This window comes from Festucalex cinctus, chromosome 3, assembly GCF_051991245.1.
Source record: "Festucalex cinctus isolate MCC-2025b chromosome 3, RoL_Fcin_1.0, whole genome shotgun sequence".
NCBI classification, from domain to species: Eukaryota; Metazoa; Chordata; class Actinopteri; order Syngnathiformes; family Syngnathidae; genus Festucalex; species Festucalex cinctus.
In genome coordinates this window covers 13,866,947-13,887,400 of record NC_135413.1, presented here as the reverse complement: position 1 = coordinate 13,887,400, position 20,454 = coordinate 13,866,947, and the positions used below count along the sequence as shown (strand labels likewise).

The following is a 20,454-nucleotide window of genomic DNA, read 5'->3' as shown; positions in this document are numbered from 1 at the left end:
TATATATATATATATATATATATATATATATATATATATATAATATCACCGTTTTTCTAATTCCAAAGTCTCGTCTGGCAACCAGACTAAGTGCAATTTCTGGAGAAATTGCGTGGGAATGCTGAAAGCTGAATGCTAAGATTTGAATGCATGCGGAATGCTTATGAAGTCAATGGAGAGATAAATTATGAAATTATGACCTCCTGGTTACTGGGCAATGCAATTCACCAACTGTTCCACCGAGCAGTATCAGACACCTGGTAAGTTGATAAGTTAATAAGTGGGCGTAGAAAGTGATACTTGAAAAAAAGTTCAGTGTCTGTCCCATTGAAAGTGAATGGGGAAAAGTTGATATTAAACATTTAAAATTATGCAAATACTGCAATTAATGTGGAATCAGATGATATATACCCCGTGAGGTGTGAATTTTTAAAGCTAGTTGAAATTTGAACAGTGCAAATTAGAAGTATTATGTGGGAGTTGTTACGCGGCAAAATAAAAGTGTGGAGAATAAAAATCACAATAACATATGTGGGAATGCTTCAGCCTTTCCACAATAAGTTTCTAAGCATAATTTCACTTGAATGGATGGGCATGGTTGTATTTGGCCTCGACATTACAGTATTCCTTCAATGTTTTGGGCTGGCCCAGATAGGCCCGGTCTGTCACACATCGGCGACGGCTGGTCAGCGTCAAATGCAATTTCTGAGCCGTGCGAGGACGCAACACACTCGCATAGTCAGACGAGCAGCTGAGCCGATGCAGTGCTATTTAATGATTATTTTCAACAATTTCACTCCAACGGAACCATGCCCAGCACTAATAATAATAATACTAAATAAAACATAAATAAAGACATGAAAATGTATTGAGTTTTACTAATAGAATAAGTAATTCCCATTTTTGAATTGGATTTTTTGATTAACCTTTTTTTTTTTTTTATCTGTAATTGATTGAATAAAATTTAATTGAATAAAAATAATGAAGCAATTATTACACTGAGGTGTTTAAAATTTTTACATCCGCCAACTGTTGGATAAATGATGAAAATCTAAATGTTTATTCATTTATTTATAAAATATAAATATTTGTTCTTTTCAATTAAACATTCACAAATGACACAACAACACTATAAATTCCACAATTGAACTGTGGGAAGGCTAAAGCTTCCCACAGCCACGCAGAGATTATGCCATTTGGATAATTAATGGACAGATGTAGAGCTATTTTGATGAATTTCATCAAATACACCAAAGTATATTTTTCTCTAGCCATGTCGGCAATAGCAGCAGTGATGAGCATTTGTTTTGGACACAATGTAATATTGTTCACTCATGAATCATCAATGGCTTCTTATGACTGTTAGAGGCTGGCGCACAACAGTTGTTCTTTAAACTCTTCTCTAAACGTGTTGTCAAAAACACTTTGAAACAAATGTTTTGTTGTATACCTGGAAACACTTTTTCTTTTTTTGTCTTTTTACACAGGATTACAATACAAAAGAGAGAATTAAACAAAACAGTTGAAAACAATCTTTATATGTTGCTTGGAAAAAGGGCTCTGAAGGCGTTTTTGCTCGCATCAAGCTGCAGTTGTGCTATATTAACCGCTGCCTTTGAAATATGAGATAGTGTGGCATGATAAAACATTTGATGCTGAAACAGACTGATAGTTGCACACCAACTGGAGCCAAGGAAGAGGCTTCAAATTTGCATCTTACATCCAGAAGATTAGGTTTAAGGCTTCAAACCATCTGTGATAAAGTCCATGCTCTGGAGTGTTATCTCTGCAGTCGGATGCTGCCAGTATTGTAGATTGTTTTAGAAATTACAGTAGATTGGTATGTTTTAATTATACTTATACCTTTTCAATGTCTCTTGGTAAAGTTGGTGGTGTTGACTGTATTGTTGTCAGCTGCAGCGTACAAATTTGACACTCTTTCACACAAACACACAAATGATAATCCACACATTTCTGAATTTTCAAAATAGATAAAATCCCCGAAATCTAAATGTTTGGCCTGCTCTGTTGTGTGCGTTTTATACATTTTATGAGAAGGAGTCAAGCACATGCTGTATTTTGAACATGGTATTGTGGGAGGGTTCGCTAAATCCATTCCCCACCTGTCAGTCCTCATTTATTTTGGCTTTATGCCACTCTCTCCCACTCCCTCGCCCTTTGGCTGTGTGAATTTGCAAGGAGTGTTTTTCAATGTGGCCTGGATGAAATATTGTATGATAAAATAATTAATTGTAACACGCATGTTAATTAGTTAACTAATAGAGCTGTATAGAGTTTTGTTTTCATTTTCATCCATTATGTGGTGAGTCAAATGTTTTTTTTGTTTTTTTTTCAAGGCTTCATTGTATCCAACATGTGCGCTCATGAGTATGCAGGTGCTTTGTGTGTATGGGGTGAGGTGTGTGTGTACCGTATGTGGGGGTGTGCGTGAGTGACTGTAAACTCTATAAGCTGCAGCTGGCTCACTGCTCTACGCTTCTCTACACAGACAATCCAACAGACCCCTTCAGCATTAATTACTGTGGCCATTAATCATTGCAGCACGTCGCTGCGCAATCCCTTATAATTCAGTTTACTGGAGTGGGACACCAATGTTAACTGGATTTGATTGGACACCGGAATGATGCAGCAGTACCTTAAGATAATGTGTGGCAGTCACGCTGTACCTTAAGCTACACTACACTTGCGTGGTCATTTTAAATAAAGAGCTGTTTGATTTTGCACTTAAATGGAACCCCGACTGTCATGACAAGTTTTCTCTATATTATTTACTTGGTTGTTACTAACATAACTATGATCATAATTTCTATTTTAATAAATTTTGTAGAAACATTATTTGGGCGTACGCTGCCATTGTTATTTACGTCGCAACACATTCCATGCGTAGTGACGTAGAATGGAGGTGGTTCTCTGCGGAGCAACGTGAAACGCCTATCAAGAAAGTATGGTAAACCTCGTTACCTTCCATAAGAAACAACGTGCCATCGGGAGAGTCACGGTTGCTCGCGCGGTGCTCTCATCATTCATCAGACGCATTCAAGAGTTTTGATCGTCCTTTTAGGAACTGAACTTGTCTTCAGTGTTGCCAACTTAAATATATTATTGCTGTATTTCTCCAACCATTCTAGAAACTTTTTTTTTTTCTTAAGAATTGTGTGGATACCAACTGTGGTCCATATATTCTCTTTGCAACATTCTTTCCTGCACAATGGAAGGAAGAGAGTAATTTGCCCTGCTTGTCACATTTTAATAATATACATAATATCGACAAAGCATATGGACTGTAGACACTTTTTTTTGTGCACGAATGTTGATGAAATAGTGATTTAATTAACCATCCATCCATCCATTTTCTTGACCGCTTATTCCTCACAAGGGTCGCGGGGGCTGCTGGCGCCTATCTCAGCTGGCAATGGGCAGTAGGCGGGGGACACCCTGGACTGGTTGCCAACCAATCGCAGGGCACACAGAGACGAACAACCATCCACACTCACACGCACACCTCGGGACAATTCGGAGCGCCCAATTAACCTGCCATGCATGTCTTTGGAATGTGGGAGGAGACCGGAGTACCCGGAGAAGACCCACGCAGGCACGGGGAGAACATGCAAACTCCACCCAGGAAGGTCCGAGCCTGGACTCGAACGGGAGACGATTTAATTAACATTAAATTTAATTAACATTAAATCAAATCAAATATGTGGAAATGTGTTATTTGATGTGATGTAACAGAATTTTTTTTAACCATATTATATTATATTTTGTAATTACAACAAGCTGTACCACAGTCCTGATTAGTAGCACGTGACACTCCAGTTAGATGATTAGTGTGAACGGCCGTTTTCAATGCCCTCAAATTATTTTGTAGAGCAGGTGGTGGGAGTGTGTTTTGCGGGTACACGATTAACAGTGGACATGCACCAAAATGTTTATCAAGTTAGAGCTTACATTGTCTTCTTTCTGTCTTTTCGAAAAAGTCCATCTTGTGTAAAAAAACTTTCAGCCAGTTAAGTTTTATAGCAGTGGAACAAATCCACTGAGTAGTAAGTTTGATACAGGTATCTGAACCACTGTGTCAAAATATCAATGTAGATATTTTTGCTTTAGACCAACTAATAATATTATATTGTGTCCAATAATATTAGACCAACTGTCACAGTGCTGTCACCATGAGAACATGCAAATGAGTTACTGTGGCCCCCTACCGAGACGCCCTACAATGCTTTTTCATGCCGAAGTTTATTAACCAAAGTGTAATTCAATTTATTTAAGCCACTGAGTGATTAAAACTAAGAGAATCAAAACAAAATAAAAAATAATAGAAATTGTGTTGATCACATACTTACGTTACTTCTTGCCAAAATATGCCATGCAAAGTTTTGATTGCAGCTGCCTGCTTTCAAACTTTATAGCCTCACATTTGGCCAGTGACGTGCGTCAGGGCAGGCAGGGGAGGATGAGCCTTCTCTATATCCTACATGTGGAGGCAGTTCCTCACCAGTCATGAATCTCATCGGACATCACAGCATTCGCTGCCTACATGGCATATGCGAGAATTCATGCACTCTAAGAAGCTTCCAGACCACATTTGCACATTAGTCTGGAAAACAATATCAGTTCAACTGGTGTTTGAGCGACGTGACCCAAAATGCAAGTGAGTGTACCGTTGTCGCATATAGAAAACCGCCCACATGATGCCTCAATTCTGATGAGAATGCGGTTAACCACACAGTATGTTTACTTTACTCAATGTCTGCCGAGGAATACTTGTTTTGTAACACTTGCTGTTGTAAATGCATGTGTGTGTGTTTATGCACGTTATTGTGTGGCAACCATGGCACCTGTTTTACGCAATTGTATATGTACTGAAATCGAAAGATCACAAAATATGTACTTGATTGTGTAATTTCACACTTTATGGATGGTCAGGTAATCCAGAGGCCCAACAATTTGTAGCAATTGGTCCATCGATTCGCTGTCTATATAAACCTGTCTAAGAAGTGTGTGTTTTGTCGGATTATTACCTCTGTTCCTCTGTGCAACTCCACCGCCCAAGTTAGCTTAGCGTCTCGTGATTCTTGATACATTCTCGTTGTTTCTCGTCTTGTCACGTTTGTTCCACGCCTCTCGATGTTATGTGAATAAAGAGTTAATATCTTATTTGTGTCTGTATTTTTACGATCCAAATCCAAAACATAACAAAAAGAAAAAACAAAACAAAAAAAACAAAAAAACAATTACCCGGAATGTCAAAAATGTGTGAAAAACATGAAAAGTAAGGTATAAAACACACAAATAGCAGCAGACACTTGGCAAAGAGGAAATTGACACGTGTGTTAATAAGTAAATAAGTGAAAGCCTGGCAAATGTCAGGTTGCACAACAGTACAGAAGAGTCTTGGAGAGAAAAAAAAATGGAGCAAATAATTTAGGAATGACTAATAGTATGTAGGGGCGGTGGATGCACGGTGGATGACTGCTTAGCATGTCCGCCTCCCAGTTCTGAGGACTCGGGTTCGAGTCCAGGCTCCGGCCTTCCTGGGTGGAGTTTGCATGTTCTCCCCGTTTCCTGTGTGGGTCTTCTCCGGGTACTCCGGTCTCCTCCCACATTCCAAAGACATGCATGGCAGGTTAATTGGGCGCTCCAAAATTGTCCCTAGGTGTGCTTGTGAGTGTGGATGGTGTTCGTCTCTGTGTGCCCTGCGATTGGCTGGCAACCAGTCCAGGGTGTCCCCCGCCTACTGCCCAAAGCCAGCTGAGATAGGCTCCAGCACCCCCCGCGACCCTTGTGAGGAATAAACGGTCAAGGAAATGGATGGATGGATAACAGTATGTGACCTCCATGAGTGATCAATGCAAATTATCAAAATATGTAAATGTGGATGAAAAAACCCCCCAGTAATTAAACATATAAGCATCATCCTGTTATGTTACATAAAATGTTTTCTTATTTTCACATTAATATAATACTCCCCACCCCCCATACCACATAAGAAAATGTGCACTCAAAAAACAATGATTGACAGCGTAATATAGGCAACGGTCATGCAAATATGGCCACAGTCAGAGGTTTATCATGCGGCCTTCAGTGACTAACCAGACTGGCAGGCAGAATTTGAGCAATAACTGTCAGAGAGCACTATGAGTAATTTAATGACCTGTAAAGACCCACCCAAAGCAGAAGAAAAAGAAGCAATAGCTATTGTCATGCAAAACTCCATTTACCGGTAGTCTCATAAATAAGATGGAACTTTGCGCCAACACATTCTTCTGGACAGACCTACAGTATATCTGAATGACCTTGACAGTCGATGGGGATCAGAGGATTTCCCCACAAGAGTAAAAGATTCATAGTCAACCAGATGCTCATCCCGCTCTTGAAAGAGAGTGATGCAACTTGGATGTCACAAACCGCCAGGATCAGAACTTGCAGTGAACAGGAAACAACAGGACAACGAGAACTACTATGCAGGTCATGACATTGTAGCATTTGGTAGTACATGAGTAGAGCGTTATAATCCATTACAAAGCTGGATCTAGGCACTAAGTGCACTGACTGTTCATTAGTAATGTTGAGGTGGAAAGGATGAGACAGCTGAATGGTTACAATCATTTTAAAAGGTGCGAGATTGAATGAGCTCGGGAGATGCGAAATGATGCCCTTACTGAGACAGTCAGTGAAACATCGAAAGCTACTATGATGCGGGGGTGGATTTTACCAAAGTGCATTACAAAATGGAAGACAGCAATGAGCAAGTGAGAAAAGTGGTCTGAAAAATATATACACGTTACTTATCCAACAAACTGATAAAAGCGGTCCAATTTGCTGGTGCTGACTTCCAGATCCAGTAAAAAGCATTGTGACAACTTAAGAGTTCCCAAACAATAAACATACACTTGAACGTGTGTATACATGGTGGTGTTTTGAAAACTGTGATTACAAAAAACAAACAAAAAAAACACACAGATGAAAATACTCAGACATGAAAAAATACGCCATGAGATTGTATTTCCGACAACTGTACCAGACTTTATTTTCTATTTGAGTTTTTTTTTTAGTGTCACATTTAATCGAAACTGAACTAAAGTACAGCACAATTTGTTTGCGAGTGGACTAATATGTTCCGTCTCAAGTAATCTCTGTCTGCTTGTTTGATGGGTTGAAATTATAGCACCCAGACTTGATCAAACAAAGTGGCATAATTGGAGAAATCTCACTTGAGTTTGTTTTAACAAAGCCAAAAATGTCAAAATGACGGTACTCTTAATAAATATTTTGATGCACAGCTTGGATGCCAAGGGATTTATAATGTCACTCTCAATTAAACACCAGTTTGCTGCACACAAAGTGCTGCACATTCTGGTTCGAAAAGTCTCTTAACTAGGTTGGCCAGATGTCCTGTTTTGACCAGGACAGTCTCATTTTGAGCCTTGGATCCCGCATCCCGGCAGACTTCGCCAACCTCATTGTTTTGTCCCGATATTAAGTATGTCCCATCCTGGCCGACCCCGCAGGACTCCGGGCCCTCAAGCCTTTAATATACAGTGGAGGACATGTTAATTTCCCTTTAAAACAGGCTTCCCCAGTCTTGATCCTCGATGATTGGAGCCCTGCAAGTTTTAGATGTTTTTCATCACCCAACACACCTGATTCCGCTAATCAGCAAGCTCTGTAGATAACGATCCTGATCTTTAGAATCAGGTGCGGTGGAGGACGGAAACATCTAAAATCTGCAGGACTTCAGCTCTCAAGGACCATAATTAGGGAAACAAGCTTTAACGTATTATAATTAATACAAGTTGAATTTCTCCTCAAGGATTTTAATAATTAAATTAAATTCAGAATACTCCAATGTTTTGTTCTTAGACATTCTTGAGTGTTTTTGATTGGATGTTTGAATCGTTTAACCTGTTGATATCCAGAATGCCTTGATCATTTTGAGATTACGTTGTACCCTGCAAAGATTCAGTACTAACAGAAGAATAACACCAAATGTCCTGTGTTTCTTGTTGCTGAACTGTCTATTTTGTCAGCTTGGATCATTTACCATGATTCATCCAAGTCTGCATTTGCAAATTAGCACTAATTACGCCCACAGTGATTACAGTAATTCATCAGGTTAGGCTCCTCTAATGAATTTCTCACTGTAAAGAAATATACCCCAACAAAATGAATGCTTTACTTTTCACTTTACTATATTTGTCTTTATGCTTGAAGATATATATATATATATATATATATATATATATATATATATATATATATATATATATATATATATATATATATATATATATATATATATATATATATATATATATATATGTATGTATACAGGACTGTCTCAGAAAATTATTGTGGTAAAGTCCATTATTTTCTGTAATGCAATTAAATAAGCAAAATGCCATACATTCTGGAATCATTACAAATCAACTGAAATATTGCAAGCCTTTTATTGTTTTAATATTGCTGATTATGGCATTTTAAGCCAAATATCTTAGCTCAAAATATTAGAATATTTCCTCAGACCAAGTAAAAAAAATGCCATAATCAGCAATATTAAAACAATTAATGGCTTGCAATATTTCAGTTGATTTGTAATGATTCCAGAATGTATGGCATTTTTGCTTATTTAATTGTCTTACAGAAAATAATGGACTTTACCACAATATTCTAATTTTCTGAGACAGTCTTGCATATATATTACAAAAAAACAACAATGCTTCCTTTCAGAATGCTTTATTTTAAGGAAAGAACCCAAATGTCACTCCATACCTCATCAAGGAGAAACTTAGCGCTAACTGTTCAAATCGCTGATCAACATTTCTCTGCAAGTAACCAGAATTCTTCAGGGAGTTAGACTTTATTTTACAAAACAATGATTTGAGCCAGCAACACTCTGGTCGTTTATGTAATTGATAGATACAAGTTCACATGAAGAGAAATATACATACTAGTATGTGAAAGGAAACAAACATACTTATGAGAGAAAATGTGATGAGTATTAGAGCAGCCAGTATCTGCAATTAAATATTTGGATGATGGAATGCCTGTATAAAGATGTGCGGTGGATTACAAGTGTACTTGTGTAACTCTCTGAATCTGAATCCATAAATAGTAATTTTCCACTTTGCACAGGCAATTTTCTCACCATCAATATTCATTTTTATCTCGGTTCATTTCAGGCAACTGTCTTAAAAAAAAAACAAAAAAAAAAACATGGGCATTCAGTTGCTCCAATAAACCAAAATCAAAACAGAAAAGGAAATCAACACTCACGCGCCATAGACCAAGTCACACACATAATTACACCTAAGTGTCTCGTATTCCCTAAGATAATTTCTAACATCTAGCAATGAAGACTCACTCAGTTAAAAGGTGGAAAAAAAGCCCTTTTTGTCAGTAATTTAAACACAAACTGCTGTATTGCATGTATCGTGTGCATAGCAATAGATGAACACTTATGCGTATTTTTCCCTTCGTTTTTGTATCTGAAAAAAATGAATTCATATTTTGTTTGAACTAGTTTTCTTGTTAAATGAAAAAAAAACAGACACATATGACAAGACTATTGTAACACAATTCCCCAACTAATATTTTTTGTTTGAGGCATTGTTAACAAACATGGTGTAAACATAAAAAATGCAATAAATGTGCTAAATTGAAAAGCCCTCTTGCGGCTAGCACAATTAAGAAATAATTTTTCAGGCAAATAGTGGGGACAAAATCTAATGCATACACAAGCAATAGTTAGTTCACTAAGCCAAACCAAGAAGTTGTCCATGAATCTTTGCTGTTACTTTATTTCAGTTAATACTTGCACCAGACATTCATAACAAACAATTCACTAACTGATGTCAGACATACAGGCATGGAGAAAACTTGTGCTTTAAGTTTGTAAGAGTGGAGGCAGGTGAAATATGTGGAAAGCAGTGCACACATTACAATCAGGAACTTTGCAAAAGTTGTACTGTCTTAGCTATATGAGGTATGTCAGAAAAGTTCCAAGACCGTTTCCACAAAAGATATATTTCAAATCCAAACTGCAAGTTTCCCCCTTCCAAATAAGCCAAATGCACTTTCTCAGCCATCTCCGCCATACCACCTTCATACACTACTGGAAGGAGTCGTGATTCCTCTCAGCTCAGTCATCATGGCCATCTTGATGTTGTCCATGTTTTTATAACAGCCCCCATGATGACTCTTGAGCCTGGGAAAGAAGGAAAAACAAATCACATGGAGCGAGGTTGGATAAGTATTAATAATAATAATAATAATAATAATAATAATAATAATAATAATAATAATAATAATAATAATAATGATAATAATAATAATAATGATAATAATAATAATAATAATACTAATAATGATAATTAGGGGTGTGAATTGCCTAGTACCTGACGATTCGATCCGTATCACGATTCATAGGTCACGATTCGATTCGATACTGATTAATCCCGATATAAATTTACAAGTCGATTGTTGCGATTTTTTTTACTCAAATATAGAAAATACCATTCAGTATACTTGTACATGTACACTGTAAGATTTGTATGAAGTTGTATTATTTATTGATCTGAAACTTCAGTTTTATAACTGTAAGCCACTGTACTTAACAAACAGGTTGGAACCTTTTTCATGTTAGAACAGCATTGAAATAAAATATTAGGCTTATTGTTCCATTAATATAACATTCTTTCATGCTTAAGGTGTGAAAGTTAGACATTTTGTTGAATATTTTTCCATCAAAAATGGATGTTAAAAAAATCGATTCGGCTGCCTATTGAATCGATTCGAGAATTGGGGGATGTAGTATCGCGATATAATGCCGAATCGATTTTTTTTAACACCCCTAATAATAATAATAAAGCATTATATTTGGAAGCACCTTTCGAGACATTCAAGAACACTCCATCAATAAACAACAGTTAAAGACATAATTATGCAGAATACAAATATTGTCTTAAATAATACAACACTTTGCAGTTAGAGTGAGTTGGCGATTTTAAAAAGGTGAGCTCTAATTGCGTATTACAGAGGTCAGGTGGCAAAGATGTCTAGAGCTGGGGTGCACAGTGGCTGAAGGTCTTGCCCTTCATGATGCTGAGACAGGCAGGTAGTATAGCCAGGTGGATGGAGGAGGAGAATCCGAGGACGTCTTTGAAGTTATACAGGAGTAGCTTAAATTGAATTTGGAATTAGAAGTCAGTGAAATTGTTAGAGAATGGGTGCGGTGTGATGGAAGGTGGGGGGGTTCTAGCATGTGCAGTTGAAGATTATAGAGGGACGTGTGGGAGGTGAAAGTGGAGAGAGTTACAGTAGTTGAGATGGGATATGACAAGGCTGTGGAGTCGGAGTCGGTTGATGTAGGTAAAAGTAGACTGACCGGGTTATGTAATTGATATGGGGCATTTGACCTGAGGGTTTTGTGTGTTATGTGGTGAACCACCTCCTTACGTGATCGCAATGTAAATGGAAACTAAGGTTTTGCTGCTTTCCAGCTCAGTGGAAGAAAGAGGGAAGCCAAGTGTCAGAGCTCAGAGAGATGTCAGATGGCTTGGATGTTAGCTATGAGATAAACAAATCTAACCTTCGACAATATTCTGACATAAATGAGAGTGCATCCTACATTATCGTTCTAGTAAGTACAAAATAAATGAATAAATAAATCCTTCTATAGTCATGCCACACGGCACTCATTACGAGCTGTAAGCACAGCAACATATTCAGCATTTCTGCTGGAAAGATCAAATGGCACAACAGGTTCTGCTGTTATAGTTACAAACTACTGTGAATAAAAAAATAACTTCTCTTTATTGTGTGTTAACTTGGGGTTTTGTGTAATGGACACATTGAATACATTTCTATGCTTGAACTTTTCATTGTTGAAATAGACCAAACTTTACTTTTCAAAGATGCGCCGACCACTCTTGTTGCCAAGTTTTTTCTCGTAGCGTGATCGCTGACTTGACTTGTTTTTTGAGTCACTCTTGCAAAGTGTTGCCACTGTTGTCAACATCAACAAACAAATCAAGTTTAAATGCAAATTTACAGCACTAAAATAAACTACAAAATTATGCTGACATTGATTGTATTGTATTATGCCGCCTGTTGTCAGGATTCGGTGCAGGCTCTAGCACTCGAAGAAAAAAAATGTTGGCCAGTATAATTAGGGAGGCCAGCAAATCAGAGGACCATATGATACATGAGTACAGAGAAAAAAAAAAGTTTTTTTTAAGGATGAGCTTCATTGGAGCGTATTATACATAGAATTTTTCAGTATTACGGTATACAGCACAGGCTTTGTTAACACCGGGGTCACAGTTGATATGAGGCCAGCATACTGCACACTATGCCCGACAGGGATGCGGTAGATGGTAAAGGATAGACAGTTAATCTGAGGTGGACGAGACAGTGATGAATGACACTACAACAGAAGCCTCCCATGCCAGATCGATAGCAAAATGTGACTTTTCAGCGTAGGCGTACTGAAATCAACCGCCAGTTGGAAGAGAACCGACCCCTGAAGTGTGAGCTTGACAGGAGGAAAGAAAATGGATGAAGACTTCTTCAAGTATGACAATGCTAAAGTGAAGTCATACATTGGCTTTCCAACACTTTGGCTTATGTTGTACCATACAATTTATCACATGTAAAATGTATTAATAATAATAATAATATCCATCCATCCATTTTCTTGACCGCTTATTCCTCACAAGGGTCACGGGGGGTGCTGGAGCCTATCTCAGCTGGCTCTGGGCAGTAGGCGGGGGACACCCTGGACTGGTTGCCAGCCAATTGCAGGGCACACAGAGACGAATTAATTTTTTTTTAAACAAAAAACAACTTTTCTCTTGTCAATTGTTTATAACTTTATCCTGAAAATACGGATGTGTTGGCCACGATCGGCTCTCATAGAGGGCTCTTTAAAATGCTCAAAAAGAGCTGGCTCCTGATTGGGAGCCCAGATGTGATTGGTCAATATGTGCAGCTTTGTCACATCACAGGGCATAATCAATTGCAACGGAATTGAATAGCAGATGAATTGTGTAGAAACAACAAAACACAATAAATTCTAATATAAATTGGAGGGGGAGAAAAAGAGCAAAAGGCCACAAATAGAGAGACAACACAAACACACTGCTAAGGAATAGTGACAGCAAAAAGGGCTACAATCTGGACACACTTGAACTTTATTGATTGATAGATTGATTAATACAAAAGCAGAGCATAGAGTTTGAAAAAGGGGGGGGAAAGAAAAAAAAAAGAAGTGTGTCTAATGCAACTGTTGCTAGTTGCTGCTGATGCTGACAGGAGACTGCATATTTTAGCAATGTAAGTTTTTCCCCTGGGAGAATTGTTTTCCAAAAACAGGGACAGAGAAAGAAAGAAAGAAAGAAAGAAAGAAAGAAAGAAAGAAAGAAAGAAAGAAAGAAAGAAAGAAAGAAAGAAAGAAAAAGAAAAAGAAAATAATGATCAGTGCTGTGTTTTGGAGTGATTCGGTGTTGCTTCACCTTTAGTTAAGGAGGACAAAAAGTTACAAGCTTAAACAAAGTTAAACAGAGATAGGAAGTAACGAAGTACAAATACTTCATTGTTGTATTTGAGTAGTTTTCTTCAGTACTTTGTAGTTTCTTCAGTACTTTGTACTTGACCTGGAAGAAAGAGCCGCCGTTGTCTCCTGACACCATATGAAGCGTTACACGCGGTTCCCTACATTCCAGGTTGTGATTGGCTGTACGACACGCTATAACATGACGTACAATTGGCTAGATTAGAACAACCCGGAAATATGAGTGCAATGAGAACGCTGCCAACATGAGTGAGTGATACTCAACACTTTCAACTCGACGCAGGGCAAGTCAGAGTCAACTGTCCGATGTTTACCACTGATCTGTACGTAAAAAATGATTCTAAATAGTTAAGGTTTTTTTGTATTTAATATTTTTTGTAGCATTATGCAAATTAATAATGGAAACGCAAGTCAGTTTTATTTCTATAGCACATTTCATACACAAGGAAATGCAACATGCTTTACACAAGCAGCGACAACACATACAAGCATCAACAAAAACAGTGAATGACATTCACAAGTAAAGCAGAAAAGTAGCTAACAAAAACTATTAAAAGAACATTCATTGAAAACATTAACACACATTAATAGAAAATTCTAATAACATTTAAGGTAAATAGGAAATATTTAAGCAGTTTTCCTAAAATAATTAAGAAAAAGGCTGAGTGGGGTGGGTTGATTAAACAAAGTTTAGAAGACCCTAATCAAAGGTATAGGGGGAAAAAGTACAGTTTTTAACCTGGATTTAAAAGCACTTACACTCGGGGCTGACTTGACTTCTGTTGGCAGCTTATTCTAATTGTATGCAAAAGAACAGCTATAAGTAAATGCAGCTTCATAATGTTTACTTTGAACTCTGGCTTCCACTAATTGACCCAAGTAAGCAGATCTCGGAGCCCTGCTGGGTTTATATTCCATCAGCGTTGCTTTAACATATTCAGGACCATTCTGTGATGTATAGAACCAATAGCAGAATTTTGAAATCTATTCAACAGCTAAAAGCATATTCTTATAGCAATAAATAAATAAATGGGTTTTTTTTTCTTGATACATTTGTATGCATAATTGTACATTATTTTTTGATAATTAATTTAAGCACAAAATCTGAAGAGCTTATCTGGATCTGAACCTTCCTGTCAACCATTGTGGGACATTCATTTGCCTTTGACAACATCCGAGATTGCAACTTTTCGGCCCTTGACTACTGAACAGTAAAGTAAAAAGCAGAAAACTGGGTTTTAATTGATAGGTTTATTCTGTCAGCCCTCTTTGAACAAACAAATATATGAAGACTGGTTTAATTTCTGTCTTCATCACAACTCAAATACACGAATTTGACACCGCAAATTATTCTTTGTTTCCCCATCATCAATCATTTTTGCCCTCAATATTAAAATTTTTGTAGCATTTGGACTGTTTAATCAACTAAGAGATGAAGCAAAGATGAAAAGTTAACATTTCCATTTTAAATATTAATAGTGGTATGTTGTTTATTTTCTTTGGTGGGGGGATCAGAGTTTGTTTCTGAATGCTTTTAGGAATGGCTTTTGGAAGTAAAATGAAATCCACATTTTAATGCACAATCGACATTCAATGCCAGTTTTAAATGTTTACTCAGTTTGAATATGAATTAAACATATTTTCCATCCCGGCTGGCACAATTTGCTCTTTGCCAAGATGAGATTAAATGTATCTTTATAATTCATGGTTCCTATCCTGTCATCTAACCGTAATGTGATGATTTACTCATCTTTTGTGGGGGGGGAAACATGGGACATTTCATGAAACAACTGGAGGATAAAACTTTGCCATTAAAACAAACCAAACTCTGAACATTTTATCTACTTGATCCATGGAGGGGTAGACATATAAAAGTCATGAATACTAAATACACAAACCACTGAAGTGTAGATCAGAGCCATCAAAATGATGCATTTGGGGCGGAAAAGCTTCCCCTGAAATATATTTTTCCACCATAAACAAACTTGCAGCTTTTCACCCATTCATGAAAAGGGAAATGTCGGCAGAAGGGTTGTTGTGATACAGCATCAGAGAAACACTATTTTGATTTGTCTTAAGTCTCACATAAAACACTCATTGAATGAAACAGTGTATTAACTTATGGAGAAATTGACAGACTGAAAATCTTTGTAACATGGATGTCAAAAGGGATTTCATTTAGTGTTTTTGTGGGTGTACTCCAGGTACTATGGCTTCCCCTTACATTCAAAAACATATTAAAATATTTCTTAGGTTAACTTAAGACTAAGTTTGCTGTAAATATGAACGTGAATGTGAAGGGTTGGTTATCTGTATGTGCAATGCAATTGGCTGGAAACCAGTACAGGAGATACCCTGCCGCTCATTGAAAGCCACCTAGGATGGACTCGAGCTCACTTGCGACCCTGATGGGAATCAGCAGTAAAGGCTGGATGGACATCGGGAGTCTATAGCGATAATACAGCATGCACAGTGGAACCTTCAAATTTAAGTTCCTCAATAAAGGTTGTATAATTTGTAATTCAGCTAAAATGCCTCTAAAGTCGCACTGATACTAGGCTAACTAGCCAAGACACTCTGAAAATGTCACAAGATTTCAAATTAATGGAAGATAAGCTAAATAGAAAAAAATGCATTTTTTTTTTTGTGTGGAGGATTTTGTGATGACGATGGTAGGAAATAAATATGCGGGTAAAACTTGTCTGATGCTCCAAAAAGAATGAAAATACTCCTAAAGTGACCTAGTGTGAATCTTTAAGGCACGTTTGCCTTATACCTTGGTCAGACTACAAGAAAATAGCCCGATTTTGGCCTGACCAACTTGTCGCGGACAAACGGGGCATGTCATAAACGATTTTGGGTTGCCTTGACATAACGTCGCCGTGCAGTGTGACACGTTGAACGATTGATCGCCTGTTCACGACCATCACGACGAAAGTCAAGCATGTCAGAATTTCTGCTCGTCTTGTCGCAAAATGTGACTTACCTACGTCGCCGTCCGTTTGGTTCCGCAGCATTGTCCAATAGCGAGAGGGAGTGAAACGTCAGTCACACACTGACCAGCACTTTGTAGCTGTATTTATTTATTTATTCATTTATTTATTTATTTATTTATTTAATCCCCGGGATATCTCATGGGATGGGGAAAGACAGGTGCAACCCGGAAAAAAAAAAAAAAAAGTGCCCGCTGCCATTTAATATGAGCAACACATATGCTCTATATGGCATCATCAAGTAGGCCTATTGCCATAATTTAGCTCGCACTGCATTCAGGTTCTTCTTCTACGAAAAGAAAAAAAAAACATGCTGCATGCAGGCGGCTGCCAATGAAGTCCCGCCGGCGAACACGACTTCTCCTCACTAAATGTAGGCCTACATGTGCACTTCTGTACTTATCACCTCCACAAATCATACTCTAAAAATATCAAAAGGCACACATTATTTTATGTACAGGAGCCACCTCCCAACATAATTGCCATCGTCAGGCAACGGTGACGTGAATAGAGTACAAAAAAAATATTATAACTGTTCTAATAATTTCAGAGATTTGGGCATATGAGTAGGGATGGGCACATATTTAGTGAGGCTCGATCACATCTTTGGGACAGACATATCTTTTTATAGAAGTCAGACCAAGCCTGGCCCCCTTGTCACCTGCTCTTGCTTGAGAGAGAGGTTTGTTTGTTTGTTTGTTTTTCCCCCTTGAAGAACGGTTTGAAGTAAATGCGCGTATCCAATGCACCGTACTAAAACAAGTTACATAAATATTTAAGCAGTAGGCTAGCAAAATTCCTCAAACACAATATAATATAGCACGTCCGCCTCCCAGTTCTGAGGACTCGGGTTCGAGTCCAGGCTCCGGCCTTCCTGGGTGGAGTTTGGAGAAGACCCACGCATGCACGGGGAGAACACCCCATGCCTGCGTGGGTTTTCTCCGGGTACTCCGGTCTCCTCCCACATTCCAAAGACATGCAATGCAGGTTAATTGGGCGCTCCGAATTGTCCCTAGGTGTGCTTGTGAGTGTGGATGGTTGTTCGTCTCTGTTGTGCCCTGTGATTGGCCGCAACCAGTCCAGGGTGTACCCCACCTACTGCCCAAAGCCAACTGAGATAGGCTCCAGCACCCCCCGCGACCCTTCTGAGGAATAAGCAGAAAGAAAGAAAATGGATGGATGGAAAATATGATATTTCAGTGTTTGATGCAATTATAAAATAAGATGTCATCTCCAAATTAATAAACAAAATAGGCTATATTACCCCGACAGATGTAAATTTAAATACAGTAGGCTACTAAATCATATTTTAAACACTACTGAATAAGGAACGTGAGAAAAGCGCTCATTATGGTTCCGCCTCCCCGACACCAGTGCCGACGCGCTCTCTTGGCAAGACAACGCGATGATCGGGTGGTGTTCAGAATCAACACGTCCGGTCCACGACACAGAGTGAATTTATCGGGTAATCTGACAGCACGACTGTCATGAAAGACAAAAAAATGGCGTAGTCTGAGCTCAGCATTATAGAAAGATCAGACCCCCGTGCCACAGTAAGTCATCTGTTTAATCCTTCCATTATTTGCATACTTAACAGTATTTTTTTTCTTTCAATTGAACCCTTTTTAATGTAAAGAATAAACCTTCATATTTTTAATAGTCTTTCTTCCAACAGTATTATCTTGAGTTAGGTATATTATTTTACAATCATAAAATATTTGTATTCATGCATTATAATATTCTAGAATATTTGTAGAAGATCAGCTGACACATAGGCTATAAGAGCCCTTAAAAAAAAAAAAAAAAAAATATATATATATATATATATATATATATATATATATATATATAGCCCTGATTCCAAACTCAACCATCTTGTGGTCAGATATATTTAAACAAGAATAAGATTCTTTAATAGATACAAGAGAATAATATTTAAAAATCTGAGGAATAATGGAAAGGAACCTGCAACCTGCAGAATATTATCTTCTGAAAGAAATATGCCCTTGCTTGTCTGCACGTTGTTCCCATTTCAGCGAGGACTGTAGAAATAAATCATCCACTTCCTTTCTGCTCTTTTATAGAGTGTTGAAGAGCTGTTTGTTGCGTTTCAGACACTACAAGCCTTTATACAATACTTGTACCCACTGGCACCAATGAGCCGAGAGTTGTATGTTGTTGTTTAAGAGACCAAGACACAATCAACTACAAGGACTTTGCAAGGCCAGTGTTGAGCTGGCAGGTCCTGGGGACTAAGTCATCTTGCTTCCAGTGGCCACAGGCGTTGGGAAAAAGAATAAACACAGGGAACTCGTGATTTTTGACTGGTGTGTGACTTGATGGATGTCTTAGTGTCTGACTTTAAATTACAGAATGTGATTCCAAAGCATAATTAAAATCAGTGACATAGCACAGCTAGTTTTGAATGTATCCTCATTTTGCTCCCCCACCCGTCCACCACCTCAAGGCTGACCCATGGCCCCTCATGATGCAAATGTGCACAAAGACGTCGTGCATACAACATTGCTAGTGTGACTTACCCCCCTTGGCCTCTCCCATAGGTGGTGAGCCTATGAGAAGTGGGGGATCCATATTGACTCTTCGAGCTTTGCCCAACCGGGCTCTATGGGTGCTGCTGCAACCACAAGTTGCTCGCCATCAAAAACCCATTTCCAGTGGGGGACCCTGGTGACACAGTGTTAGGACCTTGACTGAGAAATCTCGATCGAGAGCGCAGGGACATGGAAGAACAGCTTGCATGGAAAAGTAAGGGAAAAATATATAATAACTCCAGCTAGGACAAGGCACAATTCTTTGAGGCAGAAGAAAGGCCTATATGACAAAATAAGAGCACCTTGCCAAAATAAAAATGGCTAATGCAGGACCAGTATCATCATTACATGTGACGTAGCAACTGACAACATCATCATCACAAGGGACATAGCAGAACAATGACCCTATGACCCAGTCCAAAACACATTTACAAATGATTAGGGCTGTCACTCCCATTAGGCAGAGTTTGCATCGTGCGTAGGGAACTATCGTCGGTGGGGGGCACCATGTGGTCTGTGTGAGGCCCATTTTGTACATGGGAACACATTGGGACATTGAGTGTGCATGTCATGCGCAACATGCTTGTTGAAATAACCATTATCAACCACCCTGTGTGCCAATGTACTTACTAGTGTTGTCAAGTGATTGCATTTTTTTAAACTAATTAATCGCACAATTTTCTGTAATTAAAGCAACACTAAGAAACTTTCAGTTTATATTGATTATGGCGGCGCCATATGGACAAAAGCGGTATTGTTATGCCTGAAGGTAGACCACATTTCCCATGAGGAAAAATGCATTGCGTCGTTTTCTAGCTCACGCCAGCCAATGTTGATCCTTGACTGTCCTATTATCAGGGTAGCTTCCCTTTTTCTTTTTTGTCTCTTTAGACAAAACTTTTCAGTTGTTTTGCAGCTTCTGCCATGAAAGTAGTAATTGTGTGTCAACATTCAAATTGACTTTTTTTCTTCAAAACTTATAACGGATGTTACTTGAGTAAAGTCTTGCAATTATTGTTAACTCTTCAAATAGAAAGTATATTTAGAATCAAAGACCTTTCTAATGGATTTCTTTGATCCTTGAATAGAATACTTCCATCCACCATCCATTTTGTTAACCGCTTATTCCTCACTTCTCCTATAAAATACAACTGTTAAACAAAATGATGAAAATGGTCTCAGTTTTACAGGCCATCTTTTTTCTCATACCCCTGACTTTCTGACTTCCAGGTTTATTTGTACCCACAAGCAGCATACTTAAAGCTACTATATGGAGGATTTCCCCCAAAAATATCTTAACAATAGCCTTTTT

The 20,454-nt window shown here is 38.2% G+C and overlaps 1 protein-coding gene and 1 long non-coding RNA gene across 2 annotated transcripts in view; one reads left to right on the top strand and one right to left on the bottom strand.

The window, feature by feature from the left end:
• Positions 1-20,454, top strand: part of LOC144015708 (leucine-rich repeat-containing protein 4C-like) — a 155,887-nt gene that overhangs the window by 37,443 nt on the left and 97,990 nt on the right. The gene's annotated exons all lie outside the window — the stretch shown is intronic.
• LOC144015709 (uncharacterized) overlaps positions 9,941-20,454 on the bottom strand; it is a 65,648-nt gene continuing 55,134 nt past the window's right edge. The window contains exon 3 of the long non-coding RNA XR_013282798.1: positions 9,941-10,231. This is a non-coding gene — a long non-coding RNA (uncharacterized LOC144015709). The remainder of the gene's footprint in view (positions 10,232-20,454) is intronic.